Consider the following 18,613-nt stretch of genomic DNA (forward strand, 5'->3'; position numbering starts at 1 on the left):
CAGGCCTGCAAGAGACCAGATAGCTCTCCTTTCTGCTTAAAGGCAATACCTATTTGGCTGCCTGATTCTACTATGCTTTCTCTCCCTTAAAGATTTACAGTCTGTTTCTGTGAGGCTTTCCTGCTTTCTCTCTTTCAATGCCCTATATGTTTAGACTTGTCTAGTTTTGGGGGGTGGGCATCAGAGAAATAAATTTCTTGAATTACTTTAAAGATGCCTTTTCGTGAGATCCAAGGGAAAGGAATTATTACTAAAATCCTTAGCCTGGGGTGGCTGCGCATGAATTGATTTATTTGCAAGCACAAATATGTGTCTTTACATTAAGCAGTCAAAGGCAGGAGGTTGCATGCTGTGATCTCAACCCGGCAAAGGGAAGAGAAGGGAAGGGAAAATTGGTGTGGCAGAACAAGGCATTCTTGCATCTAACTTCTTGTTGGATGGATTTGAAACAGAAAATTTCCACCACTATCCAGGGAATATATCCGAAATCGATTAGCATTTCTGGCACCACCTATGACAAACTGGGCAACTGTATTCAGTTCGGGGACCCTTTAGATCTTGCAATAGGATACCTGGGAAGCATCTCAGAGAACACTGATGCCTTTTAGAGACTTATCTGGGCTGCCTGCAATGCCGAAATCACCATTGGTATTCATGGCAAAAAGAGTGCAGCATTGTCATTGGTCCAGATCGCCTTACAGAAGAGTATTATTCCTCCTTCCATAGGCATCCCCTAGACACTCACACACAGGAGAACTTCACCATTTGAGCCACAGAGAGGAACTTTGAAGTTGGGTGACCTCAATAAGCTTGTGTGAACCAGGAAAAGGTGGAGCTATTCTCAAGATAAGAGAGAACATCAAAAGTTTGTGAAAAAGCAAAACACAAAGGAGCCAACTGAGAACTAGGTTTTACAATCATTGAAAAATATAGTGTGTGTCTCACTAGATGGTAGCTAAAGAGTGTGCAGTTTGAAACAGACTCTATGCTGTTTTGGTTTTTTTCCCAAAACAGGTAAAAAAAAAAAAAAAAGAAAGAAGAAAGAAAACAAAGACAAAAAAGAAGAAAGAAATCTCAAATAGTAGCAGATTTGAGGCCGCCTGAGCTAGATGTGTGTTTGGGGGATGGGGCTCTGGCAGAAAGCCAACAGTGGGAAGGTTATAATTTGAAATAAATGTGGCTGCATTTCCACAGCGTCAGCCCTCACAATAGAGGCTACCTTTACTTTCTCCCATTGAGAGGCAAGGAGAAGAGGGGGTGGCCCCCATGCTGTTTCCAAGGTCTTAGGACTTTCATGGTCACCTCTCTCATTAGGGAAATGTATGTCTGATTGACAAGGACATTAGAGAGATTTAGTTCCATCTTCTCTGCTGCACAGGGAGACGGGTGCTTTGAAGGAAAATTATGGAAGAACTCAAGTTGGAGACCTAACTAATCTGGCATTCCCAAATCGGTGCCACCTAGGAAAGGAAGGCAATTTTGCATATAGTGTTTTTCCTAATGCATAAATCACACCTCCTAAATGACAACTTTGCTTATTGCCAGCCTAAAGTCAATGTTATCAGCAATTAAGAAAGACTAGCTTTCTGCTTTCTGATCCTCCATATGTCTAAAATCCACCATTGCCTTTCCCGGAACCTTGGCCATAGTAGGTGCTCAATAGATATTGCTTGATTTGATTCTAATTAGAGGACACATGATACTTGGTCTCATAGATTTCTGGTCATATTTTTGGGGAGTTTTGTGATGTTCTTACCATGTGTAAATTCAAAGTGTTCAATAGATCGTAAGATAATGTACTGGAAAAGTACATATTACTGTAGAGAAAAAAATATCCCTGGAAAGTTCTTTTTAGCTTTTGGAGTTGGAAGAACAGAACAATGGTAAAAGGTTTTACGAAACGTAGATGTGGGACTCAGATAACAATCTGAGTTTCCCCTGTATGTGACTCTGCTAAAAGATACTCAGGTGAGCAAATGGAGTATCTCTATATTAGGAAAAAAGCATTAGAGCGTGTGTCTCTTCAGTTCTTACTGGGGTTGGGACTTCATGTTTTGCAAGTAAGCATTAGTAGATAAAATTGTGGCCTCTGTCCAGACCCTTGCTACTAAAATGTCAGGGAATGAAATTGAAACATATTTGGTGAAAATCAAACTTGTTATCACTTACCCTTCTGACAGGTAGTAATGAAGGGAGTAGGTAATTAGATTTGACAGTAGAATGGGAAGGGGAGCATAATGAAGGCCTTTATTATATATTTCCCTCCCTACAGAGATTAGTGTCATTCGTACTCATTGTTTATGTATGGGAGACTGAGCAAATGACAAAAATACATGGAGGGTACAGTCTTAAAAGTGAGATTGGCGTCACCCCATGAAAGCTGACAAGATATGCGTTAAGGGGTTTTGGCAAAAGAAAGTGCTTTTGCACTTACTATTTTTGTTTATTACCAGAGAGGTTCATTCTCATGGGTGATCCTTGAATTCCAGAGGATGTTTATTTCCAGTGGTTTGAAAATAATGTTCCAGTTTAAATAGAAACTTGAATGGTCAAATTGTCGTTGAACACATTCTAGATCCTCTGAAGTTATGAAAAATTTTGAGTAGACTGGTCATAAATATTGCCAACTATTCCAACAAGAAGCTAAAATGAGCCCCAAATAAGCAGCCATAAAAAAAGACCAAAATGTTATTCCACAACAACCCATTATTAGCAAATTTTATTTAAATCATGATTTCTCAAGTTTATTAGCTGTCTTTAGTGGTATTGTTTTCAAATAGTTTGTTCAATTTACTTTAAGTAGAAATAAACATTTATTCCTTAAAATTATGATGATTATTCAGCCTGTATTCCCTTGGCAGTTCCAAATTTAACTATTGTATTATGGTTTTCCCATCACCATAAAAATGTCCCAGATAGTATAATATTTTTGCATTCATGCTGTCTCGCACATGTGGAAGAGTCTGAATCTCACATCTGGAAACAGCAGGGCAGTTATTTCTGAGATCACATGTTTCAGGGGGCGGGGAGCTGGTGCTCAAAGACATGGGTACTATACTTAATTGGGGACGCAGGACGGAGGTGAGTGTATAGTGAAGAGTCAAGCAAATGATGAGCTGAGCTCAAAATTTGTAAGAGCCAGAGAGCTGAAGGGCTCCTCGATTGTCACATGCTCCCTCCTACACATCCCTGGAAGCTATATGTACATAAGAGAACTATTCCAATTCAAGACTCATTTTAGATGTAACAGATCCAATTTGTAAAGTGAGTGGACCAATCACCAAATAATTGAGCAAGTATTTACTGAGCAACTACTATATGCCAGTCACTGTTCAAGACATTTGGAGATACAAGAACAAAGCAGACAGAGCCCCCTTATCATGGAGTCTATATTCTGGTTGGGTGAAACACTCTGTAAGTAAGTCAATAAACAAATAAATGGAATATCAGATGATGATGAGTATAATGACAAAAACTCAATCAGGATAAAGGATTGATTGATATTCAGGGAAAGTTAGAGAACATGGTTAAGAAAACTTTTTCTACTGGGGAGGTGACATTTGAGCTGAGACCTAATATAGTGAAAGAAGAATGCATGTGGATTTATAGGAGATAAGGGAAAAGGAAGAACCAAAGTTACGAGGTGGGGATGCTGACATATTCCAGGGACAGCTAAGATACTACTATGGCTGGGCTGGATTAAGCAAGGAGAAGATGGACGGAGGTTAAGGTCAGTGTGGGCATGGGCTCCAGCTCCTGTAGAGCCTCGTAGATTCCCTGGTAAATGTCACCAGGAGCCATTGGAGTCACTGGACGATTAGAACTGCCATTTATCAAGGAGTCAGCTCCACAGGGAAAGATCCTAAACTCACTTCTAGGCTAGGTAAGTTTGAAGTACCTGTTACACTTCTAACTGAAGTATTAAAACAGTAATCTATTATATAACTTTGGAGTTCAGGGAATAAGTATGGGCTGATAATGGACCTGTCATGAAAAGAGCAACTATAACAAAGGGATTGGATGGAATCAACTAAATAATGAAGTATTTAATAAAGGAGATATTTGCTAGTTCTTGATAACAGATCTGGGTTAGTGACCTGCGTACAGATTGATATAGCTTTATATCATGGGCTAAATACAAGTGGTTTAAAATGTTGGGAGGCTGACCACCCTCATTCCTTGTGTAAGATCCAGCTCTCTTCTTCCTGTACTACATCCTTTCTAAGGAAGGAGTAGTAATGAGAGTTTTTTTTTCATACTCCCAGATATTGATTGGGATGTTTTTCAGTGTGGCACAGGGTTACTGTGCTTTAAAAGGCATATACCTATATTTCAATCTTCTATTCCACTGCCTCTCTTCCAACTGGTAGATTTAGAAAGATGGTCATACCCTTGGAACTGATGTATCATATTTCCACTCCCTCTATGCCTGTCTCCATCCGGCAGCCTGGCCTTTGCAAAGAGATTGACTTAACCTTCAGACATGTGGTGTTTTTTTATGTTTCATTGGGTAGTGAAAGCTTTCAGCCACCTTTGTCCCACAGCTGTTTGGCTAGCTATTGATGCTTTCTTGAAAAATCAATATATTGGATTTAAGGAAATAGAATAAGAACACTCATCTAAGCTAAGAACCTAGGTCCTCTGAATCCATTTTTTTTTTTTTTTTAAACCAGCAAACCCTGTATAGGGCAGCCTAGGCTGTATGCTCATGGTATTTTTTTTTTCTCCTATTTTAGCAATTGTTCCTTGTGTATTCCTCCCTGGGGGAATCTCAGAGGGGAGGAGGGATGAAGGATAAGGCTCAGGTACCTTTTACTGCTAGTAAAAGTGTGATTTCATGGATATGATGAAACACCTGAAAGTAATGTGCATTTTGTGGTGCCTTTGACTCTTCCTCCCTGACTAGACTAGTTCCTTCAGGGCAGGGACTGTGTTTTGTTCCCAGATATATTCCCAGTGACTAACATGATCCCTGGCATATGGGAAGCACTCAATAAGGTTTGTTGAATGAGGAAAGGAAATAGTGCCCCTGGCATTATCTACTTTCTCTGAAAGGGGGCAGTATCATATTCTCACAATGAGCCATTCCTTCCTTTTTCCCATAGCAGAAGAATTAACCTTTCCACCAATGATTTTATTTCTAACTCTCTGGAGGTAACGAGGTTCTGAAAGTCATTTGCTGATTCAGCCTGGACATTAGAATAGTCCCATCGTGCAACTTTCCATCTCTTCTTGAAATTCTAGAACAGGCTATATTTCAATGTGGAATTATGGCCCTGTACTTCAGTGCATAAACCATCTGCAGCCTCCAGTGGTCAACTCACTGCCCCAGGACCACCTATGGATTCTGGCCCCTATGCACGTTCAGTCACACACTTCTTTTGGCTGGGAGAACTGGAGGTCCATCTTCTCCCGACTTTCCGATTTTACCCCTCCTCTCTGTCCTAACTTCAGGGAACTCCCCAGCACAACTTTCTCAGAACACGTATAGGGCTTGGAATGTGTATCGCTCATTTGGTATTAATTGCTTCCTTGTATTATTAATATACACTAATGCAGAGGTTCTCAAACTTCAGCATTTACCAGAATCCCCAGAAGGGCGTGTTAAAACAGGTTGCTGGGCACCACCCCAAGAGTGTCTGATTCAGTAGGTGTGGGGTGGAGCCTGAAATTTTGCATTTTTAATAAGTTCTTAGGTGACGCTAATTCTGGGACAATACTTTGAAAATGACCTGGCTAGTATTTCTTATCCTGGATGCACATTAGAACCACCCAGGGCAACTTCTAATCCAGGTAATGCCCAGTTCCTAATTTAATCAGAATCACTGACCAATTTAATCAGAATCGTTGGATGTGAGACCCACACATTGATAGGTATAGGAGAACCACCTTTTCCTCAACAGGAATTACTACATGTTAGCAAAATAGAAACTTCTGCCTTCTTGGCATTACTGGGGACAAAGACGTCTCTGAGATGGTGCCTTTTTAAAATGCCAATAGACCATATTTCTTGACAACATTGGTTCTCAAATTGTGTTTGCACAACATGCATCTTCAGCATTACTTGGACCCCATGCCAGATAGATCTACTGAATCAGAATGTTGGCTGGTAGAGTCCAGCAATCTGTATTTAACAAGGTCTCTAGGTGATTCTGAGGCACACTCTATTTTGAGAACCACAATTCTGTTCTATGGGTAGGTTTGATAGTTAAATCAATCGTTCTCAACCATAACTGTGCAGTAAAATAACCTGCAGAACATTTAAATATGTATAGGTCCCAGCCTCAGATATTCTAATTTAATTGTCCCTGGTGGGCATTTTCAAAGCACCACAATTGATTCCATTGTACATTCAGGGTTGTGCAATGACTGAGATAAATATTGCTTCGTAACCAATTAACCTAACGATTTACAGTGACTGTGGCTCTATTTCCACATGAATGACTAGATCTTCTGGCTGACCACATTTGTTATAATGGATATGATGGTCAAAGTTACTACTATAGACTGAATGTTTGTATCCTGTTAAAATTCACATGTTGAAATCCTAACCCCCAATATGATGGTATTAGGAAGTGGGGCCTTGGGTGGGTGATCAGGTCATAAGGTCAGAACCCCCATGAATGGGATTAGTGCCCTTATAAAGAGACCCTGGGGACTTTCTTTGACCCTTCTGTCATGTGAAGTCACAGAGAGATGATGACCTCAATGAACCAGGAAGCAGGCTCTCACCAGACACCAAATATGCAGTCCAAGTCAATCTTGGACTTCCCAGCCTCCAGAACCCTGAGAAACAAATTTCTGTTGCTTATAAGCCACCCAGTTAATGGTATTCTATTATATCAGCCCAAATGGATTGAGACAGGTATCATCACCAAGTCCTGTCGGGGGTCTTGGAGTAAGGTATATGGATTATACATTCTATAGGAAATACAATGATAAACACTGAGGATACATGAAACATTACAGAGTTCTTGAGGATTTAAAGCATAGAAAGGGAAAGAGGGTGTGATAGATTAATTGCAAAAATGGTCACACTTATTCTTCTCCCTATATCCAAATCTCCAGCCCTCCATACATCAGAGGTCTTTATTTCCTCATCCTTGTATCTGAACTGGCCATGTGCCTTGCATGGATCAACAGAATGTAGCAGAAATGACATTGTGCCAATCCTGAGACCAGGCCTCCAGGAACCTGTGCACAGCATGCTCTCTCTTGGACCCCATTGCCATATAAGAGCAAATTTGGTCTAGGCTGCTGGAGAATGAAAGACCACATGGAACAGAGATGAGTCCCAGCTGAGGCCATCCTAGATCAGCAACCCTAAATCAGTCCAACACCTGATATTGGCACGTGAGGGAGCCCAGCGGAAAAGAAGAGAACCAACCAGCTGAGCTTAGCCCAAATTGTTAACCAACAGAACCATGAGGTAAATAAATGATTATTGCTTTAAGTAACTAAATAATACAGATAGTGTACAATTTATCTACGTTTCTTTACCTGACTGCTGAACATTAACTTAAGATTTAGTGTTTTACTAACAATTGTGTGCAGAAAAAAGAGAAAGTGTACACTCCCTGACATTAGTATTAACTCCTTTGACATCTCAGCATATCAAAGTTAAATCGTTTTTGAAACACAGTCAACTAAGATTATTCATAAAAATTATTTTTGTCAACAAGGGAGAGGAAATTTTGTGATTCATAGGAGAGTGAGACCAGGATCACTTAGGTAGCAGAAAACTCATAGCACTGGACAGGAGAGGAGAGACTATAGCATTAGGTTAGCAAACTTCAGAGTTATGTAAAAAGGAATGATCACCCGTTCAAAGGGGTTATAATATTTCTTGGGTATGGATACCAAATGAAACAGTTTCATCAATCTGTCTAGTCTGTTAATCTAACTGTGGAAAATCTTTTATATTAGGGCAGCTCTTTTCTCAATCAATGCATATGTGACATATCTGCCTTTTTTTTTTTTTTTCCCTGATGGAGTCTGTAGCTCTCTTTTGGTTCTCAAAGGGATTATTGAAGGACAATCCCCACCCCAAGTTAAGAATCCATAATCCCAAGTGACTAACAACAAAATTCAAAGTGCCTGTGCAGAATGATACGTACATGGAGTACAGACAAGTGCTTTAAGGATTTAGAAAAATGAGTATCTCTTTTGGATCACTGATAGCAAAAAGGTTACCATGTGCCACATATTTTATGTGTGTTATTTGATTTGCTCCTCAAAAATGCTCTAAAAGATAATTACTGGTATCCTCATTTTACAGATGAGGGCACTAAAACTGAGGATTAAGAGGATAGTGACTTAATTAAGGTATTTTGATCACAAGGAACAGAAAGCCCAATTCCAGCTGTCTTAAACAACATAAGTAATTAGCTCATGTAATTGAAAAGTGGCAAGATAGCACACGCTTCAGGTATGGTTTGATCAGACCTTCAGCTTCTTTGCTGAGATTCTTTATGTTCAGCTTTTCTTCTTGTATTGACTTCGTCTTCCAGGTGCTTTATCTTATGGTAAGTACAGCACCTCCAAGACTTTGAACTATATAGCACACCATCCTTAAGAAGAGGAAATAATCAATGTACAAAAGATTTAAGCTTTATGAGGCTAGAATAAACTTGAGTCACATGTCCACTTCTGAAGCAATCGCTATGTCTATAAGAAAAGCCATGTGCTAATTGGCTTAAGCTGGGTTATATCCAACCCTAAAAGACATTATGGCAACAGGTTTATACTTACTGCTTTAAATGACAAGGATCTTTTCTTGGACAATGGTCAGGGAAATTCCCCTACAAAACCTTTAGCTTTTGCACAAATGGCTGAGGGAAAGAACAGAGGTCAGTAATATCCACCTTGACTAATAAGTGATGGAGATAGCATGGGAACAATTTTTTCTCCAAGTCCAACCCAGTGTTCTTTCCCTTGTGATTGCCGTCTTCATCCAGGAAGTAAGAATTGAACTTGGCCTTCAGGGTTGAACATAGGGAGGTGATTTTAAAATATTCACTAACTTGTAAGAGCTTTTGAGGTCTGGGAATGAAAAGCACGATTGTGTGTGAACCCTGAGAATTAACAGCAAGCGTTGTGCCTTCCTCCATTGGTAGAATTATTAGAAGACTAACAGTCATTTGTTCTACTATCCTGACAATTCAGGGAATTTTTATAAGCGGCAATTTTTGTAAAGAAGAGGTTAAAATGACTTCTTAGACGTTGACGGTCCATCTCTAATAATGCTTGTTAGCAGAAGGAAGACAAAGCTACAATTCATCTGTTAGGTCTTAGTGATGTCATAAACACTTATGACAGCAGTAGAACTTTAAGATTGAATTACCTTCTTTGTACCCAGTGAAGGAGCAGGCTTTGCTGTGTATAACACATTGTGTAAGCTAAACAGTGTTTGGCGGTTTTCACATGGCGCTTGGGAAAAAGGGAACTTGATCTGTGAACCCAAAAGATCATGAATCTGATATGCGGAAAAACAATTTAACCCCGCAAATTGATTTGGTCTCTGATATGTAATTCTAAAATTAAATAAATTAATATGTGCTGACATTTCCTTAACCTAATCTTATGGCACCACAGTTTGATTAATCTACTGAGGAGTCCCAAATTGAGCACTTCATTATGTAACTTATAACACTATAATAGTCCATGATCAGAAAATCAGTGAATGACTCAAATCCATTAAATGTTATTGGTTGAAATACACATAATAGTCAAAGGGATTGAATCAAATCTGTATCTTTTCTCTTAACAATGGAACATTTTGTAGGAATATTACTAGTTGATTATTCCAAGAATAGAAACATGGACAGTATAGGTGGTTTTGAATTTACAAGGTAAAAATCCCAGGTTTCTAAATCAGAAGGTGTGGATAACAGAGAATTTCTAATGCCTTCAAACCCAAGGAGAAAATGGGGTTAACAGAACAGATTGTTGGAAAAATTCTTAAAATTCATTTTTAAAAGGGGGATTGAATATATGGTGATGGAAGGAGAACTGACTCTGGGTGGTGAACACACAATGTAATTTATAGATGATGTGATACGGAATTGCACACCTGAAATCTATGTAATTTTTACTAACAATTGTCACCCCAATAAATTTTTAAAATAATAAAAAAAAATTTTTTATTTTTAGTCACTTTTTTTAAATTCTCATTTTTAGTTTATATGGGAGCAAATCTTACATGAAAAGCAAGATTTTTTTCTTCTTACGTGTTTTTTTTTCCCAGACAATCCAAAGGCGATTAAGAAATTATGAGTCATGTTTTGCTTTAATGTGTATACAGTTGCTGAGAACTGATACCTCAATCATCAAAACAGATCAAAATTTGAGGTATAGTTTTATACATTTTTAATGAAAAATTTAAAAGAGACTTCTAAAGCCGTTTGGCATATTTATGGTTGTTTATAGAGCTGAATGTGAAATTAAATCCAAGTTGGAATAGTCCAAGGATTTACCAAGGGAACACCCAAATCACTGTTGAAAAAAAAAAAAATGCCCATAGGGTTGAACTACAGTCAGATGTGGCTCAAATTTGAAATTTAAATGCTTAATTAATTTAAATCACATAAACATGAGAAAATCATCTAATAAATAAAAGACAGATCCTGTCATTTAAGATCGACTTGTTGTACTCTTAACTGGTAGATTACTCAAGGGTTTGATGCTGTTAAAAACACGAAGGACCTTTTCTTTATTGATTACCCTTTTTATGATTTTGCCTGATTGATTCTTATATAATATAAGCAAAGTGCATTTAGCCCACTCAGATATGTATAGGAATCCTGAATCTTGTTCCCCTAGTGTCTTCCGACATTAAAAGAAAAAACATCATTTGATCAATTCTTTCATAAAGAAGTTATATTCTAATACATTGATTATAGAGATGGTTCAACAGAGAGGATATGCCCCAAATATGAAAACGATGAGAGACTTCTTAATTTATAGGTTCTAGCTTTGTTCACTTTCACCTTTCCTGAAATACTGGCAGCTTCCTCTTATGTGACATCTCCCCTCGTGTTTACTTCTCTAAAATATTTTTCCCAAAGGTAGACTCATGGCTTGGGGGTCAATTGAACTGGCTAGCCTGTTAACTGAACAGTGGTGCCTAAGCTTAACTGAACAGTGGTGCCAATCCAAATAGAGAAAACCTATGAATTTTTCTCAGCCACGAAGCTTTATCTAGTATGAATGGAATGCAGTGGTTATTAATGATGTACTTTGAAGCCTATTGGCCCGAGGGCACTGATTCAAATCCCGCCTATACCTCGGAGGTGAGTCCTGGAAAAATGTTGTAGACCAAGGGCTGTGCCGTCAATTACGTGAAATGAGTTGGTGATTTGACTCAAGAACTCAGCTGACTAGTCCAACTCACAAAAACCACCAATATAACTTATAACCTTGTTGCAATATCTTTCAAAGAGTGACTTAATGTCAAGCAACTGAGTGGGCATCTTTTACTCTGATATTTCTTGTGGGGTTCGCATAAGAAAACTTACTTTTTGGCTGACTCTGAGATACCTGCTCAGAAAAAAAATGAAAATGCTCACTTCCAAAATGTCAACTGTCAGAAGAGCCTAATTAAACCAAAGATGCTTTAAAAAGCAACTCCTTGGCCTATAGAGATTTGTACCAGTAGACTAGTCGTAGAGCTCAGTTTTACTCCACATGTAACGCTTTGGTTTTATGGATTATCAGATTTTGGGACTGGGTTAGAGAAATGAAACTTCAGGTTCCTCAATAAGCAGATATGTAGTATGGAAGCACATGATAAGAAAGAATCTGTCTTTGAAAAAGTCATTTGAATGTTAGAATTGGAAGTATACTTGAAATGAAAAGGAAGAAACCAAAATTTAATACTCACAAACAAATCTATAAGGAGTTATTTTTATTTTATTATAGAAAAATATAAGTACATTTGACTACATCACATACGAAAAAAAGAAATAGACCTGATTCTGTTTTCAAAATGTTTCTATTAAGTATACTTCCTCCATCAAACCACCCTTCTTACCTTGCTTCCTTTCTTCCCCATTAAAAATAAAGATAATTTTTATAGGAGAAAGAAAACCCACAAACTTTATAAACATTAAATCATTTAGATCATAATTTATTTGGCTAAAACTTCTTGGGTGGTTAGCCCAAAGGCATTCTGTCACACAAACACAAGGCTGCATCTGGCATAATACTTCCCACCAGGAGGATCCAGGATCGGTCACATTTATCCTTGGAAGCAGGACAGAGGAAGAAGTTTACATTTAAATTGCTGTTACTGGCCAAAGCAAATGAGGTTTCTGTATCTGACAAACTCTGGGTGTTCCCCCTAGGGCCTGTCTCTTTGAAGATACCAAGACCCATCTGAGGCCCTAGGTGGGCTCACTGTGTGCAGGACATCAGTGACACAGAAACGGGAGGTAGACCTGCTGTAGGCTGGAATGGGGGTGATGCATAGAATGTGCACAGGGAGTCAAGTCAGACATAGAGTGGTAACTGCTTGGTCTAAAGCCTTTACATCTTTTGTTTCCCCCATAAATTTTATTGGGAAATAGTGTGTTTCTCCAGGGACTATCAGCTCCAAGAAATTGTCCTCAATAGAGTTGGGTAGGTGTGGCTCAGCTCCAAGTCCAGTCCGTTTTCAATCTTTAGTTGTCAGGGGACACAGCCCACCATCCATGCGGGGAATTGGACTGACAGCCTTGTTGTGCAGAGTTCGCTCTCAACCAACTGAGCCATCGGCCGCCCTACACCCGCAGCTCTCAGTGACGCTCATTGTCTTCAATCTAGTTGTGGAGGGAGCAGCCCACTGGGTCCATGTGGAATCAAACCGGCAACATTGCTGTTCAGAGCTCGCGCTCTAACTAACTGAACCAGCCGGCTGCCCCAAGCCCTTTACATCTTTAAAACCTTTTCTTTCCGAGTCCAGATCATCAGAAATTTTTCACCACACACCATCCACCTCCATTCACATTACACAAGTAGAGCAAAATTGGTATTGTACCTTCCATTCTACTCTTTTCCATTCTAAACTCCCAGATCTGTCGACCACTTGATTCCCTAGCAATCTGAATGCTTCCTTCTTCTTTTTTGTACTATGATTGGTCTGACACGTTGCGAATCATCCTAGGAAAAGTGCTACTACTCATTGCTGGATATCACTACGGTCACCTTCAAAGTACTCCCTGGGAAGCTATGCACTGACCCCCTAGTCCAACCTTCAAGCAATTTAGGAACTCTTTTTCTGGAATGGCCATCAGAGCTGTCGTCGTATTACCCTTGGTATCCTGAATGTCATCAAAATGTCTTCTTTTCAATATTTCCTTTATCTTCGGGTAAAGAAAAAAGTCACTGGGGGCCAGGTCAGGTGAGTAGGGCCGGTGTGCTATACAGTTATTTGTTTACTGGCTTAAACATTCCCTTACAGACAGTTTTGTGTGAGGGATGCATTGTTGTGATGCAAGAGCCATGAATTGTTGGCGAAAAGTTCAGGTTATCTAACTTTTTCATGCAGCCTTTTTAGCACTTGCAAATAGTAAACTTAGTTGACTGTTTATCTAGTTGGTACAAATTCATAATGAATAATCCCTCTGATATCAAAAAAGGTTAGCAACATTGTTGCAACAAGTTCTCAAACTTAATTGTCAGACCTCGTAGTCCAGATCATGTAACACATGTGTTGATATAATCAGTGGATCCTAGTAGGTTAATGCTCATCTCTCACATTTTGTATACACCGCACCCCAGGATTATTCCTTAATCCAGAGACGTAATTCAAATGATGACATCAATAAAATAAGGACTCAATTTAAGAGTAGTGAGAAGGGTGTTTATCGGTCCCAGTCCCAGTGGGAAGCAGAAGGCATGTTGAATGAACATAAGTTGAGGAAGCTTTATTTACACAGGGGCTATTTACAAAGGTGTACGTGAGGTAGGGGATGACCACAAGGGTAGAATGAAGTAACCTGAGGTTAATAATCTGTTACCATATCGTACTACACACACTGGAAGGCATGAGGAGAAGAGCTGTTTCCGTGACCGTAAGGAGTAGGCCACATAGAGCAGGCTGCCCTGATGGGCCAGTGACCTTCAGCTATGGGAACAGTCCCCTGGGGTGACCTTGTATAGAGGAAGCCAGGAGACTCAACATATGCCTTCTTCTTCCCTTCATTTTCTTCCATTGCTCCTCATTGGATGAATTCAACTGGAGACTAGTAGACTGGGGACTATACATAGTGCAGAGGGGATGAGGGCAGAACATGGGTCTGGAGGCACAAACAGAAGACGTTTGCCAACAAGTAAGAGTTTTGACAGAACACTCAAGTGATGTGGTGTAGGCTCCTATCTTCTATCCTGGAAGCTGCCCTCAATGTCACAGATATAGGAAAACTTACACCATTTTTGAAAGTCAGTTAGTTCTTGATGCACAAAAAGCTATTACACAATTTGTGCTTACCCTGAATCTTCCTCTCTTTCTCCTCTCTCTCTCTCTCTCCTTTTCCCCATTCCCTGCTGCTCTTCTGAAGAATTGGCCAAATAAAGTAGAGAGCAATGACAAATTAGTTTTGCTAATGTGGCCAGTCATTAAAAACTTTTGAAAACCATTGGTGAAAAAAAAAGAAAAAAAGAAGTTTATATATCGGTCAAAATTAACCAATTAACTTCATTTGTTCCTCTAACTAGCACCTACTTGGTATCTTCCATGTGCAAGAAACTGTGCTAGGTGTTATATTACATGTAAAGAATTGGTGGCTAGCATCCCTGACATCAAAGAGCTTATACTTTGATTATGTGGAAGATTATGTGGAAGTGTGTGAGGACAGGCAAGTGGAGATATAATTCAAAGACGTAAAACAATTTTTATATAGTTTAAATTGCAATTTTTATATAGTTTTAATTGCAATTTTTATACAGTTTTCATTGAAAATGCTAGAGGGTAAGCAGAAGGGGCTTTGGAGGTACCATTGTTCCATACTGGGGTGAAGTAAGGGAGGTTTCTAAAAGGAAATGGTGTCTGAGATGAATTTCTAAGAGGAAATAGAATTAGTTGAAGGATCATAAGAGCACTCAAAGAAGATAAAAACCATATGTGACAGGGAAGAGGTGTAAGAACAGATTGTGAATTTAAAAATAGGTAGGGTTAGAGTGAAGACTGTAAAGGATTGGATGGGTGTAGGTAACTGTTGACAGATTAGACTGGGGAGGCAGGTAAGATCCAATTTATTGAGTCTTCTGTGGCTTTCCAAAGGGCTTGGATTTTTATGATGATGGCAACAGAAAGTCACTAAAGGACCACAGAGGAAGTGATGTACACAGATTTCCATATTAATAGTTCATTCTGGTAGCTGTGCATTGACTGGAATTCAGCAGAGATAAGGAGGCCCTGAACAGAGAAGCTGTAGCAAGAGGCATAGAGTTGAGGGGAGAAAGTCAAGAGATTTTATATAGTTAATCAATTGGGTATCATTGTTGATTGAATGCCAGAAGACATGGGTGATTCTGCTATATTTTCATTCAATGCAACTGGTCGCTTGTGGTACCATTCAGTGCAGTGTGAGAAACAGAAAGTGAGACAAGTATGTCAAGCAGATGAGGGATCACTTTCAGACATTAAGGTTTGAGATGTCATTGGGGCATCCAGGTGAGATGTGCAGGTTGTAAGATAGCTAGGTCTAGAGATGAGATTGGGGATTTCACAAGGGAGTTCATTTTCATTGTTATCCGTGAATGGTTGATAAGTTAATTGGATCATAAACCTACAATACATAATGCAACTTTTGGCAGGATCAAAACTAAGAGTAATGTTTGTTATTATTCACCCTAAATAGAAAGCTTTCCAGTTGAATTTGTAAGAAGTGTTGACGAGATGCCGGGGGATGTAGTGGGAAAAAAATGCAAATTGCATCTTCTTGGCCATTGGGACCAGAAATGAAAATGAAAATCTAGACTATCATATTGCCTTAAAATTTTAGAAATTAGTACAGTGTTCTAATGATCAAGTTCACAAATGTAAGATGATGAATAATTGGGTTTCTTTTGAGTCAGTGAGAAAATAACATTAGCCATTGTGGACTAAATATTAAATATGAGTCAACACAAATGAGCAGTTGTTACCAGAGAGGGCACAAGACAGCAAATTTTGGAATATGCATTAAGGAATATAAGTCATGGTTATAAGCCATGTTTAAGTACTAGGTAAAGTTCCGAGAACTTGGTGAACATCCAAATGTGAAATGAGCTGCTTTAGAAAATGCAGGATGCAATAACAGATGAAAGGTAATATTTGAGGTTGAGTTTGGGGTATCCTATTATGACACCTTAATATGTGCTGTTGATTCTAGTTACCTACTCAGTACCCTTCCTATAAAATAAACTAGCTATAGGAGCTTTGCCACTGAAACAGACCAAAATTTGCAGGCTAAAGCCATGTCTCTTCATTCCCATATACTTCCACGATGCATTTTAATTCTAGGTGTCTTGCACTTATGAACTTCACCTGACTTAGTTTAATAGTTATTTTGAATGAATGACTGATCAGCTTGGCATTGTAGGCTTACATTAATAATTAAGGATATATTGGTTAAAAATCAGCTAATAAAAATTCTTACTAAAAAAAAATCCAGTTGCTTTTTTTTTGCAAATATTCTTCACATTAACTCGATAGATCAGGCAGGCTTTAAGAGCCATTATAATTTATCACAAAATGTCTATTATTATTTTGGAAGGCTTTAAAATGCATATTATTACCTAAGAGGCTGTACTGCGCACTGCTGAAATACTTTATACTGTTTCATCAAAATCTTTGTATAGTAAAAAATGTAATATGCTTTCAGCTAAATGCCAGAAGTTTGTAGACATGCCAAACAGAAAATGTTATTCTTTACCGACACCATGGGGATGGGGTGGGGAAAGAGTTAAAGACTCTGGATACTAACTAAGCAAAGCATGATGGAATTTCCCAAGTTCTATCGTATTTTTAATCCTGTGACTAAGATTGTCTATATGTGCAAAATAGTTTCAAGAATTATAAATTATGAAAGAGAAAGAAGAGATTGATCTTATCCTCTAAATGATGTTAAATTGGTTTAATGAGACTTTAAGCCAGTTGTTTGGGAATATATAAACATAATGCCTGGAAAAAAAATGTGTGTTACACATACATAGCAATACTCCTATGTTGGAAAGAAATACCCTTATCTCTTCACTTTATTAAAATTATGTCCTATCAAATGTTTCCAGGCTGAAGTTTTAAAATCCATGTGGTGCACAGAAATTTCTGTTTGATGACATTTTCATATTCTATTTATTTTGAATGATTATTCAATGAAATGAATTATACTGTAACATTATTTACCGTCGTGCTACGCCTGGGTAGCATATATAACTGCTGTAGTGATAAGGAGTTTAGAGCTAAGAGAATAGAGTTATGAAATTTTATTTTAAAAGAATACCTCAGCATAGGAGAAGAAAAATGGCATAAAAGATCTAGCTACGTGATAAAACATACTCATTTTTTCCCCAAGCCTTATATAATTTCTGGCTGTTAAAAACTTAGATATATTAGTGTTAGTACCTCCATTCAAAAGATCTCTGAAACTTTTTATGTAAGGGTGTGGTTATATCATAACAATTCTCTATCCTAAAGCACCGTCAAGAGTGTTGTATGATAATTAATGATAGTGAGTTTCTTTGATTCTGAAGATGACTGATACTGATTTTTATCTTTCTACAAGCTTCCACATGTACACTTTGAGTACCTGTTGTGACTTTGCAGGGATGTGCTCTTCTCTTTCCCTATCCTTTCCTCTTCCAAAAATTACCTCCCTCTTTCTCTCTCCCTCTCTCTTCTCTTCTCTCTCTCTCTCTCTCTTCCCCACACACCCTCTCCCTCTCACTTATTATTAATCTTTCTTTTTTTTTTTTGGTGGCCAGATCTGTTCCAAATTTTTATCCATGCTTAAGAATGAAACAGATAATGTCACCATTGCAAATAAACAGGGGAAAGATCCACACAGCTCGATTTTGTACATATTAAATAATGCCAGTTACTTATGCTGTGGTTTCCTGAATGAGAGGCATTTAGCTAATAATTACAGATTGAGGTTTGATAGGATGTGGCCGAACAGGCACAGGCTGCTGAGACTCCCTCCACGGTTCCTGTGGTCCGTCAGCTGGCTCTCTGTGATCTGGGCACCTCGGGAGATGACTGGCAGGTTCATCGAGAGTAACTGATTCAGGTCCAGTCGGGCACCTACTTGGTTGTACATGGAGGGGGAACAAAAGCTACCTATTTGAGTAACTCCCTCCAGGCAAACCCATAAAGATCAATGCAATTCTAGAACAATAGGAGGTACATTCCTATCGCATGGTATAATTGTCACAACACTTTTATTTTGGCGATCTCATCACAGTGTTTGAGAAGATGAGATTACCTTCTCCATTTTATAGATGAGTGAAAATGAGTCTTTGAGATAGTCTCTGAGATTAGGCAACCTGACCATGGTCACTCAACTGCGTAAAACTTCAGCCCTCATCCAACATCTGTATTGTCCATGGATTTTAAGGAAATAAAAACTGGATCTTAGGTGAGAATATACTTTTA

The sequence above is a fragment of the Rhinolophus ferrumequinum genome, chromosome 23 (genome assembly GCF_004115265.2).
Source record: "Rhinolophus ferrumequinum isolate MPI-CBG mRhiFer1 chromosome 23, mRhiFer1_v1.p, whole genome shotgun sequence".
Classification (NCBI taxonomy): Eukaryota; Metazoa; Chordata; class Mammalia; order Chiroptera; family Rhinolophidae; genus Rhinolophus; species Rhinolophus ferrumequinum.